This window comes from Pongo pygmaeus, chromosome X, assembly GCF_028885625.2.
Source record: "Pongo pygmaeus isolate AG05252 chromosome X, NHGRI_mPonPyg2-v2.0_pri, whole genome shotgun sequence".
Taxonomy (NCBI): domain Eukaryota; kingdom Metazoa; phylum Chordata; class Mammalia; order Primates; family Hominidae; genus Pongo; species Pongo pygmaeus.
Genome location: NC_072396.2, coordinates 83941867 through 83962651, shown reverse-complemented (window position 1 = coordinate 83962651; position 20785 = coordinate 83941867). Strand labels below are relative to the sequence as shown.

General features: G+C 38.3%; 1 protein-coding gene across 4 annotated transcripts in view; it reads right to left on the bottom strand.

Moving 5' to 3' along the window:
- The window catches only part of TENT5D (terminal nucleotidyltransferase 5D), a 105522-nt gene that overhangs the window by 10348 nt on the left and 74389 nt on the right, over positions 1 to 20785 (bottom strand). For 2 of the 4 annotated variants that reach the window (XM_054471782.1, XM_054471781.1), the window contains one exon: positions 14438 to 14570. The exons of the other annotated variants lie outside the window; for them this stretch is intronic. The gene's annotated coding sequence lies outside the window, so the exon portion shown is untranslated. The remainder of the gene's footprint in view (positions 1 to 14437; positions 14571 to 20785) is intronic. 4 annotated transcript variants of the gene reach the window in all.

Sequence of the window (20785 nt, the reverse complement as noted above, 5' to 3'; positions counted from 1 at the left end):
AATACAAAAAAATTACTGGGCGTGGTGGCGGACGCCTGTAGTCCCAGCTACTCAGGAGGCTGAGGCAGGAGAATGGTATGAACCTGGGAGGTGGAGCTTGCAGTGAGCCGAGATCGTGTCACTGCACTCCAGCCTGGGTGACAAAGACAGACTCCGTCTCAAAAATAAAACAAACAAACAAAAAAAAAAACGAAGTTTCAGAAGGGAGTTCTCAATAACTGTTCACTTATAGTATTAGTCATTTTCAAATTTCCTTCCAAAAAATGACTGACATTACTATAGATAATGCTAAAACAGCTCAAATTTGGGTCAATTCACAAACTTATTTTAGTTGCAATAAGGTTCATATACCAAAACAACATTTGCACAAATTCACTTGTCCAGGATTCTACTAATGAATGTGGTCATTTCCAAAATTTATAGCCACTCACAAACGTACCTCAGATAATTGTGAAGCTTGAAAAAGAGATGTTTCTTTTTAATTCTTCTTAATTAAAAATGTCTTTAATTATATTTAAAATGAAGTTATTTCACACACTTTTAACTACTATATATGGGGTAATGCTCGGAGATATATGTAGGCAATCCTTTTCAAGGTTGACCCATGCTGGGAGGAGGAGGGCTTCAATTTATCTTGTACCAAAAGATGATGGGAGTGTTAAAGGTTTTAGTTTCTATTCAGACCTACGAGGAGGCAGGCATACAATTTCCATGTTAGTGCTATTTATATCCTGGTCTTTTTTTTTTTTTTTTTTTTTACTTTATGATCATCTCTTTTAAAATACTATGCTCAGCTCCATTTCCCTTTCTTTTTTTGTTTTGTTTTTTCTGAGACAGAGTCTCACTCTGTCACCCAGGCTGGAGTGAGTAGTGCGATCTTGGCTCACTGTGACCTCCACCTCCCAGGTTCAAGTGATTCTCCTGCCTCAGCTTCCTAGGTAGCTGGGATTACAGGCACCTGCCACCACGCCCGGCTAATTTTTTTAATTTTTAGTAGAGATGGGGTTTCACCATGTTGGCCAGGCTGATCTCAAACTCCTGACCTCAAGTGATCCATCTGCCTTGGCCTCCCAAAGTGCTGGGATTAGAGGCATAAGCCACCATGCCTGGCCTCCATTTCCCATTTTAAGAGTCAAAGTGTTCTTACTGACTGAGATTTATGCAAATTCCCAGTTTCCTGTCATTTGATGTATAGGGAAATAACTTCTTGAAATTCTTATATGTAGGTGGAACTGTACTAAAAGATCCTTGACTTAAGAGGCTTAGGTGAAAGGTTCATTGGAACAATTAAGATAAACATGCTAGGCACCTGTAAACACGAAGAGAAAATAGCATACAGGTCCCAAAATGTTCTCAATTTAAAAGCTTGGTGCTCAGAAGCTTTCCCCAGGCTAAACTTCTGCCCCTAATCCCAGAGAAATCTTACCACATTATTTTCACTTGGCCCTAAACCAGATAAATACAATTCTTGCTGTGTTCACTTGTTTGTGTTGCTATGGCTGTTGTCTATTGCTTCTAAGGATAAAAGTGTACACTGTTCTAAGTAAATCATTGCCTGATTTCTTTCAGGTTTAGCACCATTCCCTTGTAGTGTGGCAGTAGGAGACAAAAGTTAGGCAGTGAAAAATCAGGCTGCAGGCACAGATAAGAAAACTTGCACAAACCTCTGGCCCACTCAGATGAAGGAACAAGGCCCAACATAGAAATGCCTTTGTTCTTTGTGCCTAAGACATGCCCACAGCCACTTTAATAAGGGAACAAGGCTCAGCATAGAAATGCTTTTGTCCTTTGTATAACCAGCAGGCTTCAAGGAAATAGTCTCTTCCCCTTTTCTGGACAAGCTTTGGACTGTGAGCCCAGTCTCTATGAATCATCAGTTCAGCTCCTGATTGGTCCCAGGGCCAAGCTTTCACTTCAGCTCCTGATAGGTCCAGGCCAAGCTAAGTAGCCCCTATGAATCATCACTTCAGCTCCTGATTGGTCCTGGACCAAGGTCCCAGGCCAAACTAAATCACACTTTCTCTAAGAAAGCCTACAGACTAAGCATAGTCCTTCCCTTCCCAGTCCATAAAAACCCCGGATCCCAACCTCATGGTGGGCAACCAATTTGGGCACCCCTCTCTGTTGCAGAGAGCTTTCTTCTTTCACTTATTAAACTTTTGCTCCAATCTCACCCTTGTTTCTGCGCTCCTTAATTCTCCTGGACATGAGACAAAGACTCCATGTACTATCTCAAACAATGAGATACTGCTACATATTTTGGTACATTGGCAAAAATACAACATATTTTGTTGCATTGGCTGGGAAGAAAGGGATTCATCTAAAGGATGAGTAAGAGCAGACCATTAACTCTTTACTTTCATTTCCAAGGCTTCTTGTCTTAAGTTTTCTTCTCTCAAGAGCAAACAAAAACAGTGGGTTCCTTTCAGCCAGTTAAAAACGAATAGTGTGACTGCCAGACTTAAGACTCAGGGGAAAGGCTTGCTGGAGAGAACTTTTTCAGTCCCCCTTTGCCCTCACGTGTTGAAAATGTTGACTTTGTTCCAATCCAGTTTCCTTTCACAAAGGACCTGTCACATGAGGCCAGAAGGAGGTCCTGGGGCAACTGAAGGTATCTGGCTGAGGCTACACTTCAGTGTTACCTGGGGTCCCTTGGACTAACTCCAGTCACCAACAGTCCATTAGAGAATTGGCAAAAGGACTTCCAGTCTTTTTCTATCACATTTTCCTTTTTTTTTTTTTTTTTTTTTTTTTTGCAACTATCATGTTTCCTATCCCTGCTTTGTATGCAATGTTGTGGGTGTTTTTGCAACCTGGGGATATAGTCTTACTGGGCAAAGTCAGCTGGAGCCTTAGGAATGTAATCCAATGAATTATTGTCTCTGTGGTTTCCTTAAAATGGGGGATTCCAAGATCGGAATCTATTCAGAAAACCTATTTATTTGAAAACCTATTTATCTCCCAACAATAGCACTCAATGGAGTTAAACAGGGAGTTATTTCTCCCCAAGCAACTATCCCCTTCTTCATTTAAGCTGTTCCTTTTCCCATGTGAGAAACCAGCACTGCCCAGCAGAACTAAAATACTTTTCTATGAAAAAGTTGATATGGTGTGGCTATGTCCCCACTCAAATCTCATCTTGAATTCCCATGTGTTGTGGGAGGGAACTGGTGGGAGGTAACTGATTCATGGGGGAAGTCTTTCCTGTGCTGGCCTCATGACAGTGAGTCTCATGAGATCTGATGGTTTTAAAAAGAGTGTTTCCCTGCACAAGTTCTCTCTCTTTGCCTGCTGCCATCCATGTAAGACATGACTTGCTCCTCCTTGCCTTCCAACATGATTGTCAGGCGTCCCAGCCATGTGGAACTGTAAGTCCAATTAAACCTCTTCCTTTTGTAAATTGTCCAGTCTCAGGTATGTCTTTATCAGCAGCATGAAAACGGACTAATACACAATTTTATTCTGCTGGGAGGCATACTTTAAGACAGCCTATCAAGCCCTAAAACTCTCTTTCTAACTTTTGTCTAACAAGAATTTGGAGTCAGTTTTTACCTAATATTTCAGACCTTACAGCGCCATCTAGTGGGATGGAATTTTTCTCCTTGGGGAGCCTTGTCAGCTCTTTGCCCCAAATTTCTAGTTCCCCAATTTTTTTCTCTCTTACATCCCTCTATCAGTGATCAGGCCCCATACCCTATTTGTAGTCAGAAAAACTCCACTTTCAATAGCCAGGAGGAAGCCATCCTGGTAAGACAGATTCCAGCCTTGGTACTGTCCCCATCAAAGGAAAAACAGCCATTCAATCTTTGCATTCTTTTAAGGCACATGCTCTGAATGTAACTACATTGACATTTAAACAAAAATGGGATTTTATATTTGGAAGTCAATTGGTGTCATTCTCTGGAATTCTAATGTTTCACTGGGGCCGTAGGAAGGGAAGCCAGAGATAGTATTAAAACACTCCCTCTGTTAAAGAGTCTTGCCCAAATCCTACTACTACATAATCTCTCCCAGGCCCCTAGGGTATCTTGGGAGCCTTATGGGCCAAGTGTGTCTAGGAAACCAGCAAGATGGAGGACTAGGGTCACTCTGGGTCACTCAGAAAAGAGAAAGGAGACATCTTTCCCCCGCCTCTTTTCTAGTTGGGTAACAAACCATCTGCAGTCTGTATTCCTCTTGAGTGCATTCTAAAACACTGGAACTCCTTTGACCCTAGGACTCAACAGAAAAAAAAAATGGCACATACTCTATTGTACAAGTGCATGGCCATCTTACCAACTTCAGGAGGGACAGAAGGCCTGGCCTCCTCAGGAAAGTGTTAATTTCAATACTATCCAACAACTAAATCTTTTCTGCAGACTGGAGGGCAAATGGTCTGAGGTTCCCTATGTACAAGCTTTCTCTGCCTTGCAAGATAACCCAGATCTTTATAAGCATTGTAAAATTAATCCTGCCCTTCTTGGCAGTCATATCAGCCAAGCCTACAAAAAATAACTCCCCAAATTCAGAAAAACAAACCCCTGGGGAACTCTCAAATGCAACTTCTAAATGCCCTACCTTTCCCCCTTATCCAGGGCCCCCAGCAGTCATATCATCAGCTCCTCTGGCTGTAATACCCAAGAAACCCCTAATTTCGCTGTTGCTTCTATAGGAAATGACCAATGGACATGGTACTATTAGGGTTCAAATTCCCTTCTCATTGCAGAACCTTAAACAAATAAAGGGTGTCCTAGGCAAGTTTTCTAATGACCCCAATAAATATATAAAGGCTTTCCAAAATGTAACCCAAGTGTTTAATCTTGCATGGGGAAATGTTTTGTTACTCCTAGCCAAATCCTAATGGCTGCCAAAAAGCAGGCAGCCCTACAGGCAACAGAGAGATTCAGAGACAAACACCATGTCTCCTATAGCCAGTCAACAGAGAAACCCAGTAAAAAGTGGAAAGATGGTGAAGAAAAAAAAAAAGCAGGATCCCCATTCCCAATAGAATGCAAAGAACCAGAACCAAACATCTTACTCGAAACTGTCTTTGTTAAATCAAAAACCAGATGGCCTTTTTAAAAAGGCTGAGAGAAGCTTTAGTGAAACACACCTCCCTATCTCGTAATTCAATTGAGGGACAGATAATCTTAAAAGACATATTTATTACTCAGGAAGCCCATGATATCAAAAGGAAACTACAAAAGCAGGCTATGGGACCTAAGGGTACCTTATAAAAACCTCCTGAAGACAGCCTCCTTGGTATTTTATAAGAGAAACCAGGAGGAGGAGGCCTAGGAAAAACAGGGGAAGCACAAGAAAAGAACAGAAGCAGTAGTGGCCACTTCACAGGCCTATAAAATCCAGAGTCCTGGATGGGTGTAGTGGCTCACGCCTGTAATCCCAGCACTTTGGGAGGCCGAGGTGGGAGGATCACTTGAGGTCAGGAGTTCGAGACAAGCCTGGCCAACATGGTGAAACCCCGTCTCTACTAAAAAAAAAAAAAAATTAGCTGGGCATGGTGGCAGGGACCTGTAATCCCAGCTACTCGGGAGGCTGAGACAGGAGAATTGCTTGAACCCAGGACGTGGAGGTTTCAATGAGCCGAGATTGTGCCACTGCATTTCAGCCTGGGTGACAGAACAAGACTCTGTCTCAAAAAATAAACAAACAACAAAAAAAAATCCAGAGTCCCCTGGTGCACCTGCTAATTGCTATCAGTATGGCAAGCCAGAACACTTCAAAAGGGAGTGCCCAGGCAATAAAAAAGCCACCTCAACCCTGTCCAGCTTGTGGTGGGGACCACTAAAAGGCAGAATGTCTCCAGAGGTGCAAGTCACCAGGTCCAGGGCCTGTCTCACAAATGATCCAGCAGAACTAATGGGTCCTGAGGCTCAACCCCCCGGCTCCATCAACTCAGACTGCCATTATGACCCAGGGGCTCTGGGTAATTCTGGAGGTAAAAGGGAGGAAGGTAAACTTCTTTCTAAACACTGAAGCTGGTCTTTCTGTTCTCCTCCCCAATCCAGGCCTCTGTTCCTCCCACTGCACAATCGTGAAGGGCTTCTCTAGAAGGCACTAAAAGCTCTTCATAATTTCTTAGCTAAAAGGGAATATAGGGTCTCAAAATCTAAAGCTCAGCTCTGTCAGACTTCAGTAAAGTATGTAAGTCAGCCTTATCAAAAGGGATGAGAGCACCAGATGAGAAAAGGATTAAGCCCGTTTACTTTAACAGTTAAGAGGATTCTTAGGCATTAATGAATTTTTCAGACTGTGGATACCTGGGTACAGTGGAATAGCTCACCCTTTATACCACCTCATAAAAGAAACTCGAGCAGATAAAACTCACTCCCTAACTTAAGAACGGAAAACTCAAAAGCCTTTAAACAATTAAAGCAAGCCTTGCTTGGAAGCAGCAGCTTTCTTCAGTCTTCCCATAAGGAAGGCATTTAATCTCTATGTATCAGAAAGGAAGGGAATAACCCTGAAAGTTTTAACTAAGGCTCAAGGTGCAGCTCAACAATCAGTGGGTTACCTAAGCAAGGAATTTAACTTAATGGCTAAAGGATGGCCAGCCTGCCTCTAAGAAGTTGCAGCGGTGGCTTTGCAGGTGCCAGAAGCCAACAGGTTAACCATGGGGAATAACTTAACTGTTTACACCCCACACAATATAGCAGGACTGCTGTCCTCTAGGGAAAGTCTCTGGCTAACAGACAATCACCTCCTCAAATATCAAGCTTTGCTGCTAGAGTGATCTGCAGTCCACCTAAAAAACTCCCCCTGTCTGAATGCAGCCACTTTCTTCCAGAGAAAACTGGAAAACCTGAACATTATTGTGAACAGATAGTGGTATAAACTGATAAAAGAAATAGTAAGAATCACTGTTTATATTCTCTGTAGTTTTAATTAATAAAAAATAATTTTCTTAAAAAGTGCTCAGCTTAATTAAAAGTGGATATTTAAGTTATAGGTATATTTTTAAAGCCTTTATGTTTTTCTCTTCATAAATTTGTTTTTCTGTTTCATAAATTTGTTTCATAAATTTCTTCATAAATTTGTTTCTCAGTCAACTAAATTATTTTCCTCCACTCTGTCTTGCCACTCTTGGTGCACGCATAAAAGGCCCTAGGATAACTTCTGGTAACCTAGGACTCCTTGAGAAAACAGAAAAGTCACCACAAATCCCATTTTGGGAAAAATATCTGTTTTCCTCATTAAACCTCTGAAATTAGAGGCAAATAAATACCTCTCAAAATCTATTTTCGCCTTCCAGGTATGCTTGTTTGTCAGGCCGCAGAAACTGCATACTTTCTGAGCCCTATTCTTAAATGGTTCCACCCTAAGCTGCTGGATTTTCTTCTGCCTGTCTGTGTAGTTATACATGTGTTGTGTGTGTAATGTCTATTTAAGAAGAGCTCTAATTAATTAACTTGAAAAAGGATAAGCCCTTGGATCAAATATTTTTTAAAGGGAAAAATAAAAGCTCTGGTACCTTTCAGTTCATGTGACTTTAATCTTTAAAAAATAAAAACAGCCTTAAAGATTATTGGTAAAATGCAAATGTCTTCAAAATATAAATAGGTAGTCTAAATTATGCAAGTCACGTAGTAGGTTTGCTAAATGTTTTAAGGTTTTAAACTGCTTCTTTGGCCTTTAAAAACTGTTCAACTTGCCTGCTTCACAATGGGTAAGTTCTGGGGACATATGAAAGTAACCATGCCTCTAATTATGCTGAAAAAAGTCAAACTTTATCTGAACCTAGTAGATAATTATAACATTATAACATTATTACATTATAAAAATTACCAAGTTTTACATTAAAGTTAAAAATTGCTAAGGGTTACCATGATAACATGTAATTAAGTCTACTGTATTAGTCTGTTTTCATGCTTCTGATAAAGGCATACCTGAGACGGAGAAGAAAAAGAGGTTTAATTGGACTTACAGTGCCACATGGCTGGGGAGGCCTCAGGATCATGGTGGGAGGTGAAAGGCACTTCTTACATGGTGGCAGCAAGAGAAGATGAGAAAGAAGCAAAAGTGGAAACCCCTGATAAACCCATCAGATCGTGTGAGACTCATTCACTATCATGAGAATAGCACAGGAAAGACCAGCCCCCATGATTCAGTTACCTCTCCCAGGGTCACTTCCACAACATGTGGAAATTCTGGGAGATACAAGTCAAGTTGAAATTTGGGTGGGGACACAGCCAAACCATATCAACTACTGAAAATGGATTTACATGCAAGGTGTGTGAAAACAGTAAAATGTTTTTACTAAAAAATTGTAAGAAGGCATGGAAATGTACATTTTGCCTAGGGATAAAGAATTTTCTTAAATAAAATAAAGCAGAAGATTTAAGCAAACTGTGGAAAAACTGTATGAATTAATCTTACCATGAAAACTCTGTATATACATATTAACTAAATTCAAAAGAGTATTACATAGATTTTTCTTTAAGTTAAGCATTAAAAGCACAACAAGGTACTCTTTTCAGCAAAATTTGTAAAGGGTTATAAAAGGTTTGTAAAAATCTCACTTCATGATCAAACTAGTGAAAATTAAACATAATTGTCCATAAGGTTTCATTAAAAATTGGGGTTAACATTAATAGCAAACTAATGCAAGGGTAAAATTTGGCTTTCTCTCTTGAACAGGATTTTCGTGTAATACTAAAGGCTAATAAAAGCTTTTGATTTTTCAAATTTTTAAGTCATCATTTTAGAAAAATAAATAACTTATGGTAATCTAAAATTCCATTTCATAATATCAAGTGTTTTAAGCCAATAACATATTTAACAGGCTTCCCAAAATAAATAGTCTTTCCTAACACCTAGCTTTCAGATGCTACAGAGGGCCCCTAGAGCATCCAGAAAACAGGTAAACAGAATTATTAAAGATGTTTAAATACATGGAATTGCCAAAGTAATGTTTAATCTTCTTCAGGTTATATTTCAGTAAATATTATTATTATTATTATTAATTTTTGAGATGGAGTCTCACTCTGTCACACAGGCTGGAGTGCAGTGGCATGATCTTGGCTCACTGCAACCTCCGCTTCCCGGATTCAAGTGATTCTCCTGCCTCAGCCTCCCGAGTAGCTGGAATTACAGGTGCCCACCACCATGCCCAGCTAATTTTTGTATTTTTAGTAGAGATGGGGTTTCACCATATTGGCCAGGCTGGTCTTGAACTCCTGACCTTGTAATCTGCCTGCCTCAGCTTCCCAAAGTGCTGGGATTACAGGCATGAGCCACTGTGCCCAGCCTTCAGTAAATATTATTAACATATATTCTAAAACCATATGGGATGTCTAAGGTTCTAATATTTAAATATATGCTATCAATTATAATTGAAATTATCTTAAACTGTTGTAAACCACAAAAATAACCAAATTTATTTGACAATTGTGTTTCTAACTGTAAACACCCTGATCATTTTGTCATTTAAGGCAATTCTCTTGTTTTAATCCTCTTCAAAAAATGTTTTAAACTCAGCTGTAAAACTTTAACAGGTGCTCTCAAATGCAGGTTTCTAATAATGGAAAAGCATATAGGATTCATAAAAAGCTGAAATGTTTATAAATATAAAGCAAAACAAGAGTTAACTGAATGGACTGAACTCATAAAAAGCTAAAATAATCTTTTTAACTTTTGCTTAAAATATTGCTAATCCTTGTTTTGTTTTTCAGTCAAGAAAACTTATTTTAAACTAGATACAGCCTTTAACAATTAAGTAAGGTATACTCCTGTAAGCAAAATGTAAAACATGTTTGTTTCTCTCTGCCTGGTTCCTCTAAAATTCAGACACTAGTTGTAAGCATTCTTAACTTCTAACAATATATTGTTTGCATCAGTGCAATAAGAATGCATTTTCTTTTGCAACAGGACAATTTAAAAACTGGTGTTTTGCCAAGGGTTTAACTAAAAGGATGTGTTTCCCTTTAAGAAGTCAAGCTTAACTTGAAAAGCCAAAAAAAGCCCCTTGGAAAAATTGGCCTCATACTTTGTCTACACAGTCCCTGTATGGGGTTCCTAATCTGTGGTGAGTAAAAAAGTCATTTTCTAACAGGCCCAGAACACCATGCTCTTGAAACCTCAGAAAAAAAGGAGTTTACCCAACTCACAGGTATTTAAGGGTGCAAACCCATGGCTGGGCTCAGCTTTAAAAAGTCCTATCTAAGATTCCTTGTAAAACAGAGTTCCATCAAAGCCCATCTAAAAGGCCTATGTAAAGGTAATTATTCTTGCTGCAGTTTCTGTAAATAATCAGGCCAAGTATGAGACTAAAGTCTATTTTGCAAACAACACAGTCTTATCATAATTTGTTTTTAACAAAAATGAGGACTGGAGAAAAAAATTATGTTTCAAAAGTTATCATACAGCTGTCATTAATTTCTAGTCTCAGTAGTTGTTTTCAAGTTCTTGCCTACCTACATTTCAAACTAACCCTATTCCTGTAAATCAACCAGCAATCTCCAACTACCGCTCAAAGGAAACAAAAGGGAATGGGTAATGTAGAAATCAAAAACAATATTCTAGTTCTGGGCAATTATCCCACAAGTCCCGCCAGGTAATAAAAGTAAATAAAGTGCACATAACCTACAAGTTTCTTTGTTTAAAAAGTAAAACCAAGAAGGCTAACCGAAGCCAAGCCCCATGAACCCAAATCTTAACACTCATAACTAGCCATCACTTAGCCTTGGAATTTTTAAGCTTCTTTACCTCCACCCTTGTTTCATTTTAATACATGTACTCTAATAACCCACATTGTTTCTTCTCATCTAAAGGCTATCAAGCTACAAATGTTAATGCAAAAGGAACCATGCCTAAACATGCCTTTCTTCCAAGGACCCTTAAGCCAGCCCCAAAAGAAACCCTAGTTGCTGTTCCCCACACAACACCCCTCTCTAGCAAAAAGTAGCTAAAAAAAAAAAATCAACGCTTAATCTCCCTAACAGCAGTTAGGGTCTCCACTCCTGAGGGGGAGAATAAGAGAGAAAAGGTAGGCATTTAGGGTGGGTCCTTGGTAAACTCCTGTAATCGGAGAAACAGCCTGAAAAATCAGGCTGCAGGCACAGATAAGAAAACTTGCACAAACCTCTGGCCCACTCAGATAAAGAAACAAGGCCCAACCTTTGTTCTTTGTGCCTAAGACATGCCTGCAGCCACTGTAATAAGAGAACAAGACTGCATAGAAATGTCTTTGTCCTTTGTATAACCAGCAGGCTTCCAGGAAATAGTCTCTTCTCCTTATGTGGGCATGTACATGGGGTGCTCCAGTAGGTTCTGGTGGGCACTTTTTTTTTTTTTTCCTTTTCTAAACATGCTTTAAACCGTAAGCTCGGCCTAAATAAATCATTGCTTCAGCTCCTAATTGGTCCCAGGGCCAAGGTCTTTGGCCAAGCTTTCACTTCAGCTTCTACTAGGTCCTGGGCCAAGCTAGGTAGCCCCAGTAAATCATCACTTCAGCTCCCGATTGGTCCCAGACCAAGCTAAATCACACTTTCTCCAAAACAGCCTGCAAACTATGCACATTCCTTCCCATCCCGGTCCATAAAAACCCTGAACCCCAGCCTTATGGTGGGGAACCCCTTTGGGCCCCACTCTCTGCTGCAGAAAGCATTCTTCTTTTGCTTATTAAACTTTTCACTTGAAATTCACCCTTGTGTCCACGCTCCTTAATTCTCTTCAATATAAAACAAAAAACTCTGGATACTATCTCAAACAACAAAATACTGCTACATATTTTGCTTTATTGGGAAAACTACAACAGTAGCACTACCTCTTCTTCCTACTCTTCCTCTGCCCCTTCCAGTGGCTGTAGCTGGTAGAGATTTATAGCTATGTGAATTCAACAGCCACCAAGTGAGCTTCTCTTGCTTCTGATGTACATGATGCAGAGTTGCTGCCTCTCCAAACTGCCATCAATTTCAGAGAAGCAAGCTGGCCAGAGAAATCTCCAGCCCCTTTTGAGGGGAATGGCTGAGAATACTCTAAAGTACAACGGGCTTTCAAGCAAGCTGGGAGCTAAAGCCACCTAGTGAGACCAAAATGCCATTCTCTCTGCACTGGATGCTGTACAACTCGCCATGACCCTCACAGTAAACCCAGTAACCTCATAAGCTTTTTCCACATCATTCCAAATCACTAACCCCTTTGTGGATAACCCTGTCAACACTCAAGGAATTAAGTATTCTCTGAAGGGGACTCCAGAATTATAGCCAACACCATATACATCTTTCACATCCCTCTTAAACACTATCTGAGGAAGGAGAAAAGTAGAAACTCATCTCAATGTTTCTAGAAAAAACCTTTTATTAAAAAAAACAAAACCAAAAAACTTATGTTCACAGCTCTCCCCGTCTACTCACCGCACCCTCTCAGACATTAAAACTTACCTCACCAACTGCTGCTCTCCTCAAACCCATCTCATCAAGGAGAAACTACAGGGGTGTGGTGTTAGCGTGAGGCTCAGGAGGGAGCCTGCTAGTAAGCAAGCAAGAGAAGGGGCCATTAAAGAAAGATAAAATGAAATGCATTTTTTTTTTTTTGAGACGGAGTCTAGCTCTGTTGCCAGGCTGGAGTGCAGTGGCGCAATCTCAGCTCACTGCAATGTCTGCCTACTGGGTTCAAGTGATTCTCCTGCCTCAGCCTCCCAAGTAGCTGGGATTACAGGCATGCGCTGCCATGCCCAGCTAATTTTTGTATTTTTAGTAGAGACGGGGTTTCACCATGTTGGTCAGGATGGTCTTGAACTCCTGACCTCGTGATCCACCCACCTCAGTCCCCCAAAGTGCTGGGATTACAGGCATGAGCCACTGCAGCCAGCCATGAAATGCATTTTTTAAAGGGAGAGAAATAAAGAAAGAAGGAATCATATGGATTCTACCTACCCTAGGTGGGGTGATCTCTTATTAATTTCCATTCTCCTTCATTGCCGAACTTTCTCCCGTGGGATACTACTACCTTTCTCCTTTCCACATCAAAAACTATTTTCCCTTTTTTTCTTATAAATAATGACTTGCCCCATGAATTCCCAACCTCCCACTCAGTAACCTCCACTTTTTTTCCCACCCCCCGACACACAAATAACTCCTCCTTCTCCTCACATTTCTTCAAGCATTTCCAACACAAATACAAATTTAAGTTCATGCTCAGAAGGCAGTTTTGCTGAAAGAAGTGGCATTTTTTTCTAGTCACTTTTTTCCTTAAGTCTCCTTATCATGGGGAAGTCCCCTCCCTCATTTCAACACCTTCTGCTCTTGGTTTGGCTACAGATATTCAGGTCCTTATATTTTCTCTCACATCTGCAGTTAATTTTCACAGGAGAAAAAGGGTGAATGATAATGGCATTCTTTAAAGAAACAATTTCAAAATGCAGTCTTTGATATTTTAAAATACAATTGCCTTAATAAAATCCACTACATTTATGATTAATTTGATTATTTTTCTAAACCTTACTTGCATTAAGTTGTTCTACTAGAGGAAAATACGGTAACTTCAGTCTTAAGGTACTTAAAAGCTATACAAGTGAGGCCAGGCACGGTGGCTCACGCCTGTAATCCCAACACTTTGGGAGGCCGAGGCGGGTAGATCACGAGGTGAGGAGATCAAGACCATTCTGGCCAACATGGTGAAACCCCGTCTCTACTAAAATACAAAAAAAAAAAAAATTAGCTGGGTGTGGTGGTGCATGCCTGTAGTCCCAGCTACTCTGGAGGCTGAGGCAGGAGAATTGCTTGAACCTGGGAGGCAGAGATTGCAGTGAGCTGAGATCATGCCACTGCACTCCAGCCTGGTGACAGAGTGAGACCCCATCTAAAAAACAAACAAACAAAACTATACAAATGAGATAAGACATGAGTGCTTTAAAGGAAAAAAAAATAATCTGAAAAGGAAGTTCAGGACTATATAAAAAAATATAGATATGTAAACATGCTTGATTACCTGACAATAACTTTCTTTCACTGGTATGTAGTAATTAAAAACATTTGATATCTAAAAAGGAATTAGGTATAGTCTTTTAATACTTCACTTCAGAAACAAATTAAATTTTGAAAATAATCCATCATCAGGCTATTTATTGAGATGTCAATGTGTCAGTCAATTAATGTAGGATGTAGGGCGTTTTGTAACTCTCTTACTCTAGAGTTCTGAAAAAACATAATTCTTAATACTATATCAACATATCAGTTATGTCTTTTATCTCTTACTCTTGAGCTAGTTCAGAAAATAAGATATTAAAACAATTATTGATGCCCTTTTAAACATATTAACTGAGTTCAATTTTACCACAGCCATGATTTTGGGCACAGTTATTAATGAAAGAGATAATTTTCAAAGATATTTTAGTTGAATCAAATAAGTTTCTGGACAAAATATAAATTAAACGTCAATTTTGATGTGTGCTCAGTTAAAACTAAAAGAAAAACTCCCTTTCTACAAGATTTCTCACCATGTCTTCTGATAGTAGACTTTGCTGAATTTAACAGTCTTACTCTGAAGACTAACGTCCTTTTCCAGAGTTCTGCATCACCTGATCTCCACACATTCTCTACACCTCACTTGCTGCAATACCAGGGTTACTGCTGGCAGGAGACAAGGAATATTATTATTGCATCATTAATGCTCTTATAGATGGGGGAATTTTCAAAAAATAAATTTTAATGGGGCAATTCTGAGTCCCAAATCTCAAAAAAGACAATGTTATACTGGATATATTAAAGATTAAAAACAGGTTCCTCAAGATACTTGAACTTAAGTTAAAAAATAGTGAAGAGAGAGGAAGGAGAAAACAATAGTGAAAATAACCAGTTAAACCATGCAGATTCACACAGATAGGCAAACATTATTGTTTTGTAAGTATTGTAACTGCCTACATGTAACTTCAAAATTAAGTTGTAATTTCTGAAATACAGAATTTGGGAAAATATTCTCTATTTAATTTTTACCCCCAAGTGAACATGCTTTTGTTTAAAAAAAAATCCTTAAACAATTAAAAAGAGGCTGGTCATGGTGGCTAATGCCTGTAATCCCAGCAATTTGGAAAGCTGAGGCTGGAGGATTACTTGAGCCCAGGAGTTCCAGACTAGCCTGGGCAATATAGAGAGACTTCGACTCTATAAAAAATTTAAAAAGAAATTAGCTCGATGTGGGGATGCATATCTGTCATCCCAGCTACTCAGGAGGCTGAGGTAGGAGAATTGCTTGAGCTCAGAAGGTCAAGGCTGAAGTAAGCCATGATCACACTCCAGCCTGAGAAACACAGCAAGCCTTTGTCTCAAAAAGAAACAGTTAAAAAAGTATTATGGTTGATAAGTATAATTGTTTTGAGTGACAACAACTAATTTTAAAAAAGAACATTTAAAAGACAGAGTTCTTCTCAACATAATGTTTTGTTACAGTAGGTCCAATTTATAGAAAATATCACATAACTGTTTGAATAAGAATATCAAGATTACAAAGATAGGCAAGTAGGTAGATATAGGAAGAAAATTATCTGGCTAAGCCAGTGATCCATGTGGTATTTTTAAGATAGATAATTTATAGCATTTTCCAGTAAAACATAGAAAAGACTAAATACATTTTGGAGGGGCCAAAGGTAAAACAAGATACCTACTCAATGTTTTCCTGGCACTATAATATATGACGAAGAAATAAATAATTTTTAGTAACATTTAAGACTATAATCCTAATCCTTGTATATAAAGAATGTTACATTGGAGTTTAATTTTAAAGAAAAATATACGTGTACAGTTTCTTAAAAATATGAAAATTACATTACATGATATATATAATACTGAATATAAATTTTTAATTTTAAACTTTTGAGTGTAGAATTTTTAAACATAATTAAATGGCAACAATAAGTAAAAATTATATGATGCTTATAATGTGTCAGGTATTAAGTGCTTTAATTAACTCAATCCTCATTCAAAAGAATGTAAAGAATGGAGGTAGGGTCTATGATCCCATTGAAAAAATAAAAAACAAATTATGCAAAGAAATTCATGAAAAGAGTAACAGATAAAATGGACATGATGGACAAAGAGTTAGCTAGCTAGGCAGGGGGTGGAGGAGGGGTTTTAAGTAGAATAAGAAATCAGATATTTTGTAGGGTGCTATTTAATATACAAACAAGGGGTATTGGAAAGAAATCTGAAAATGTCATAAGGCAGTTTCATTAATCAGCAATAATGAATTCTGTAAAGTACTACATGTTTAAAATAAAATACATATATCAGATATAGGTCAAATTCTCAACTATCTTTTTATAAAGATTTAAAAATATGTCTTTTACCAATATAAAAAGTCAAAACAGTATAATAACAAAGATAGTACAAGTATCAGTGAGAAAGAAGATGGGAAGAAGGAGTTTTGGGAGAAGAAAAGACAAAACAGAAGTCAAAAGACAACTACTGCTAAATAGCTGTTTAGCAATCCAAATATTCTGGTTTCATCCCCATTCATTCCAAAGGTCATAATTTCCAATTTGACCAATAGTGTCATTCTCTTTTGACTCATTTTGGATACATATACTTTTTAAATCAACCAGAGTTTTGGGAGGCTGAAGCAAGAGGATCTGTTGAGGCCAGGAGTTTGAGACCAGTGTGGGCAACATAATGAGACCCTGCCTTTGAAAAAAAATTAAGAAAATTAGTTGGGCATGGTGGCATGAACCAGTAATCCCACCTATTTGGGAGGCTGAGGTAGGATTATCACTTGAGCTCAGGAGTTCGAGGCTGCAGTGAACCATGACTGCCCCACTGCACTCCAGCCTGGGCAACAGAGCAAGAACCTGACTCAAAAAAAAATCATTAAAGATCCCTTTTGAAGTAAGAATGATTTTTATGTTACTGAGTGAATTGTGGCATTTTAGGGCAAACATGAGGAAATAATCTCAATATTCAAAGACTGGTTCTCTGAAATAACTCAGTCAGAAACATTTTTTTAAAAAGATTAAAGTATAAATAAAACCTCCAAGAAATACAGGATTATGTAAAGCGACCAAGTCTACACCTGATTGGCACCCTTGAAAGAGAAGGAGAGAAAGCAAACACGTTGGAAAACCTATTTCAGGATATTGTTCATGAACATTTCCCAAGCTCACTAACAAGGCTAACATCTAAATTCAGGAAATGCAGAGAATCCCTGCAAGATAATATACATGATGACCATACCCAAGACACAAAGTCATCAGATTTTCCAAGGTTGAAATGAAAGAAAAAATGTTAAAGGAAGCTAGACAAAATGGAGCAGATCACCTACAAAGGAAACTCCATTAGGCTGACAATAGATCTTTCAACAGAAACCCTAAAAGCCAAAAGGCACTGGAGGCTTGTATTCAGCATACTTAAATAAAAGAAATCCAAAGCAAGAATTTCATAGCCAGTCAAACTAAGCTTCATAAGCGAAGGAAAAATAAGATTCTTTTCAGAAAAGCTAATGCTGAAGGAATTTATTACCACCACACCTGCCTTACAAGAGGTCCTGAAGATAGGGCTAAAAGTGGAAAAAAAAAAACTATTACCAGCCACCACAAATACACACTTAAGCACACAGATGACTGATACAATAAAGCAACCACACAAATAAATCTGCATAATGAGTAGCTTATAACATGATGATAGAATGAAATCTGCACATATCAATATTAACCTTGAACATAAAGGCTTAAATGCCTCAATTAAAAGGTACAAATTGGAAAGCTGGATAAAGAAACAAGATCCAATGGTATGCTGTCCTCAAGAGACCAATCTCACATATAATGACATCCAGACTCAAAGAAAACGGATGAAGAAAAATCTTTCATACAAATGGAAAATAGAAAAAAAAGCAGGGATTGCTATACTAATTACAGACAGAACAGATTTTAAAGCAACGAAAGTCAAAAAGGAGAAATCAGGAAATGATATAGTGGTAAAGGGTTCAGTTCAACAAGAAGACCTAACTATTCTAAAGATATATGCACCCAACACAGGAGCACCCAGATTCATAAGGCAAGTTTTTAAAAACCTACAAAGATACTTGGATAACCACACAATAATAGCAGGAGAGTTCAACGCCCCACTGACAGTATAAGAAAAATCATTGAGGCAGAAAACTAACAAAGGTATTCAGGACCTGAACCCAACACCTGACCAAATTGACCTAATAGACATCTACAGAATTCTCCTCTGAAAAACAAGAGAATATAAATTCACAGCTGCACATGGCACATACTCTAAAACTGACCACACAATCAGCCAAAAAACAATCCTCAGCAAATTCCAGAAAGAAAGAAAGAAAGAAAAATTCATACCAACCACATGTTCAGTCCACAGCACCCCCCACCCCAAATAGACATCAATACTAAGAAAATTGCTCAAAACCATACAGTTACATTAAATTCAACCGGTGCCTGGATGACTTCAGGGTAAATGAGGAAATTATGGCAGAAATCAAGACATTCTTTGAAATTAATAAGAAAAAAGAGACAACATACCAGAATCCCTGGGACACAACTAAAGCAGTGTTAAAGGGAAGTTTATAACACTAAACGATGACATCAAAACGTTAGAAAGATCAAAAACAAACAAACCAACTAACATAACATAAACAGGAAAAATAAAAACAAAAGCAAATTAACCTCCAAACCAGCAGAAGATAATACCATAATCACAGCCGAACTGAAGGAAATTCAGATGCAAAAAAAAAAAAAAAAAAAAAAAATTCAAAATATCAATGAAGCCAGGAGTTGGTTCTTTCAAAGAATAAATAAGATAGACAACTACCTAGATTAGTAAAGACAAAAGAGAGAATATCCAAATAAACAAAATCAGAAATGACTACAGGGACATTACCACTGACCCAACAGAAATACAAAAAAAAGAAAAAAACCCTGAGTACCTCTCTCTACGCACACAAACTAGAAAACCTAGAATAACTGGATAAATTCCTGTAAACATACAACAACCAAGATTGAACCATGAATAAACTCAATCCCTGAACAAACCAATAATGAGTTCTAAAATCAAATCAGTAATAAAAAGCCTAAAAATCAGAAAGTACCAAGACTAGACAGATTCACACTGAATTTTATCAAATGTATAAGGAAGAGATGGTGCCATTCCTATCGAAACCAGTCCCAAAAACTGAGGAGGTACTGTTCCCTAACTCATTCTATGAGGCCAACAACATCTTGATAACCACAAAATGGCAGAGTCAAAACAAAAAAGAAAACTTCAGGCCAATATCCTTAATAAACATGGATGCAAAAAATCCTCATGAAAACATCAGCAAACCGTATCAAGCAACACATTAAAAAGTTAATCCATCATGATCAAGTAGGCTTTATCCCTGGGATGTAAGGTTGGTTCAACATATGCAAATCAATAAATGTTCACATAAACAGAACTAAAAACAACAACAACATGATCATCTCAATAGATGCAGAAAAGGCTTTTGATAAAGTTTAACATCCATTTATGTTAAAAAATCTTAATAAACTAGGTATTGAAGGAACATATCTCAAAATAATAACAGCCATATATGACAAATCCAAAGCCAAACACCATACTTAATGGATAAAAGCTGGAAGATTTCCCTTGAAAACCAGAACAAGACAGGTATGCCCATTCTCAAGACTCCTATTCAACACAGTACTGGCAGTCCTAGCTAGAAAAATCAGGCAAAACAAACAAACAACAAAAAAATAAAGGGTATCCAAATAGGAAGACAGAAAGTCAAACTATCACTGATTGTAGATTATATTATTCTATACCTAGAAAACCCTACAGGCTCTGCCCAAAAGATTCTTGATCTGATAAACAACTTCGTCAAATCTTCAGGATACAAAACTAATGTATGAAAATCAGTAGCATTTCTCTTCACCAACAACATCCAAGCTGAGAGCCAAATGAAGAATGCAATACCATTCAAAATAGCCACAAAAGGAATAAAATACCTGGGAATACATCTAAGCAGGGAGGTAAAAGATTGCTACAATGAGAATTACAAAACACTGATAAAATATCAGAAATAATACAAAAAAGGAAAAGCATTTCATGTTCATATATAGGAAAAATCAATATTGTGAGAAAGGAAAATAAATCTCGGGACCCCAAAATCACTAAGTTAAAGGGAAAAGTCAAGCTGGGAACAGCTTTAGGCAAACCTGCTTCCTATTCTATTCAAAGTCATCCCTCTGAGGCTCACTTGAGACAAATTCATATCTCATTGCTTCCTCTCCCCTATTCTTTATGTAAAAATGCAGATTCACTGAGCCAGATTAAATTATGTATTCAGTGGAAGGCTGATCAAGGACTCACAATAATGCAACCTTTTGTCTCTTATCTACTTCTAACCTGGAAACACCTACTTTGAGCTGTCCCACCTTACAAGACTGAACCAATGTAAGTCTTACACATACTGACTGTAAGACCTGTCTTATGTCTCCCTAAAATGTATAAAAACAAACTGTACACCTGACCACCTTGGGCAGATGTCTCAGGACTTCCTGAGGCTGTTGTGGGCACGTCCTTAACCTTGGCAAAATAAACCTAAATTGACTGAGACCTGTCGCAGATATTTGAGGTTCACATTTTGGTGGCCACGAAGGGACTCTGAGTGGAGGTGCCCCTGATCTTTGACAAATCTCCTATCGGTACCAGCTTGAGCTATCTTTATGGTTCAAACCAGTAGGACAATTTTCTGAGGCCTGGAAGCTCCCCCTCCAGAGAATCCCTGACCTCCCAAACTTTAGTCAAGATCTAAAGTTTATTTTACTGTACAACTCTTTCTTTTTGGAGTTTTACTTGCTGCC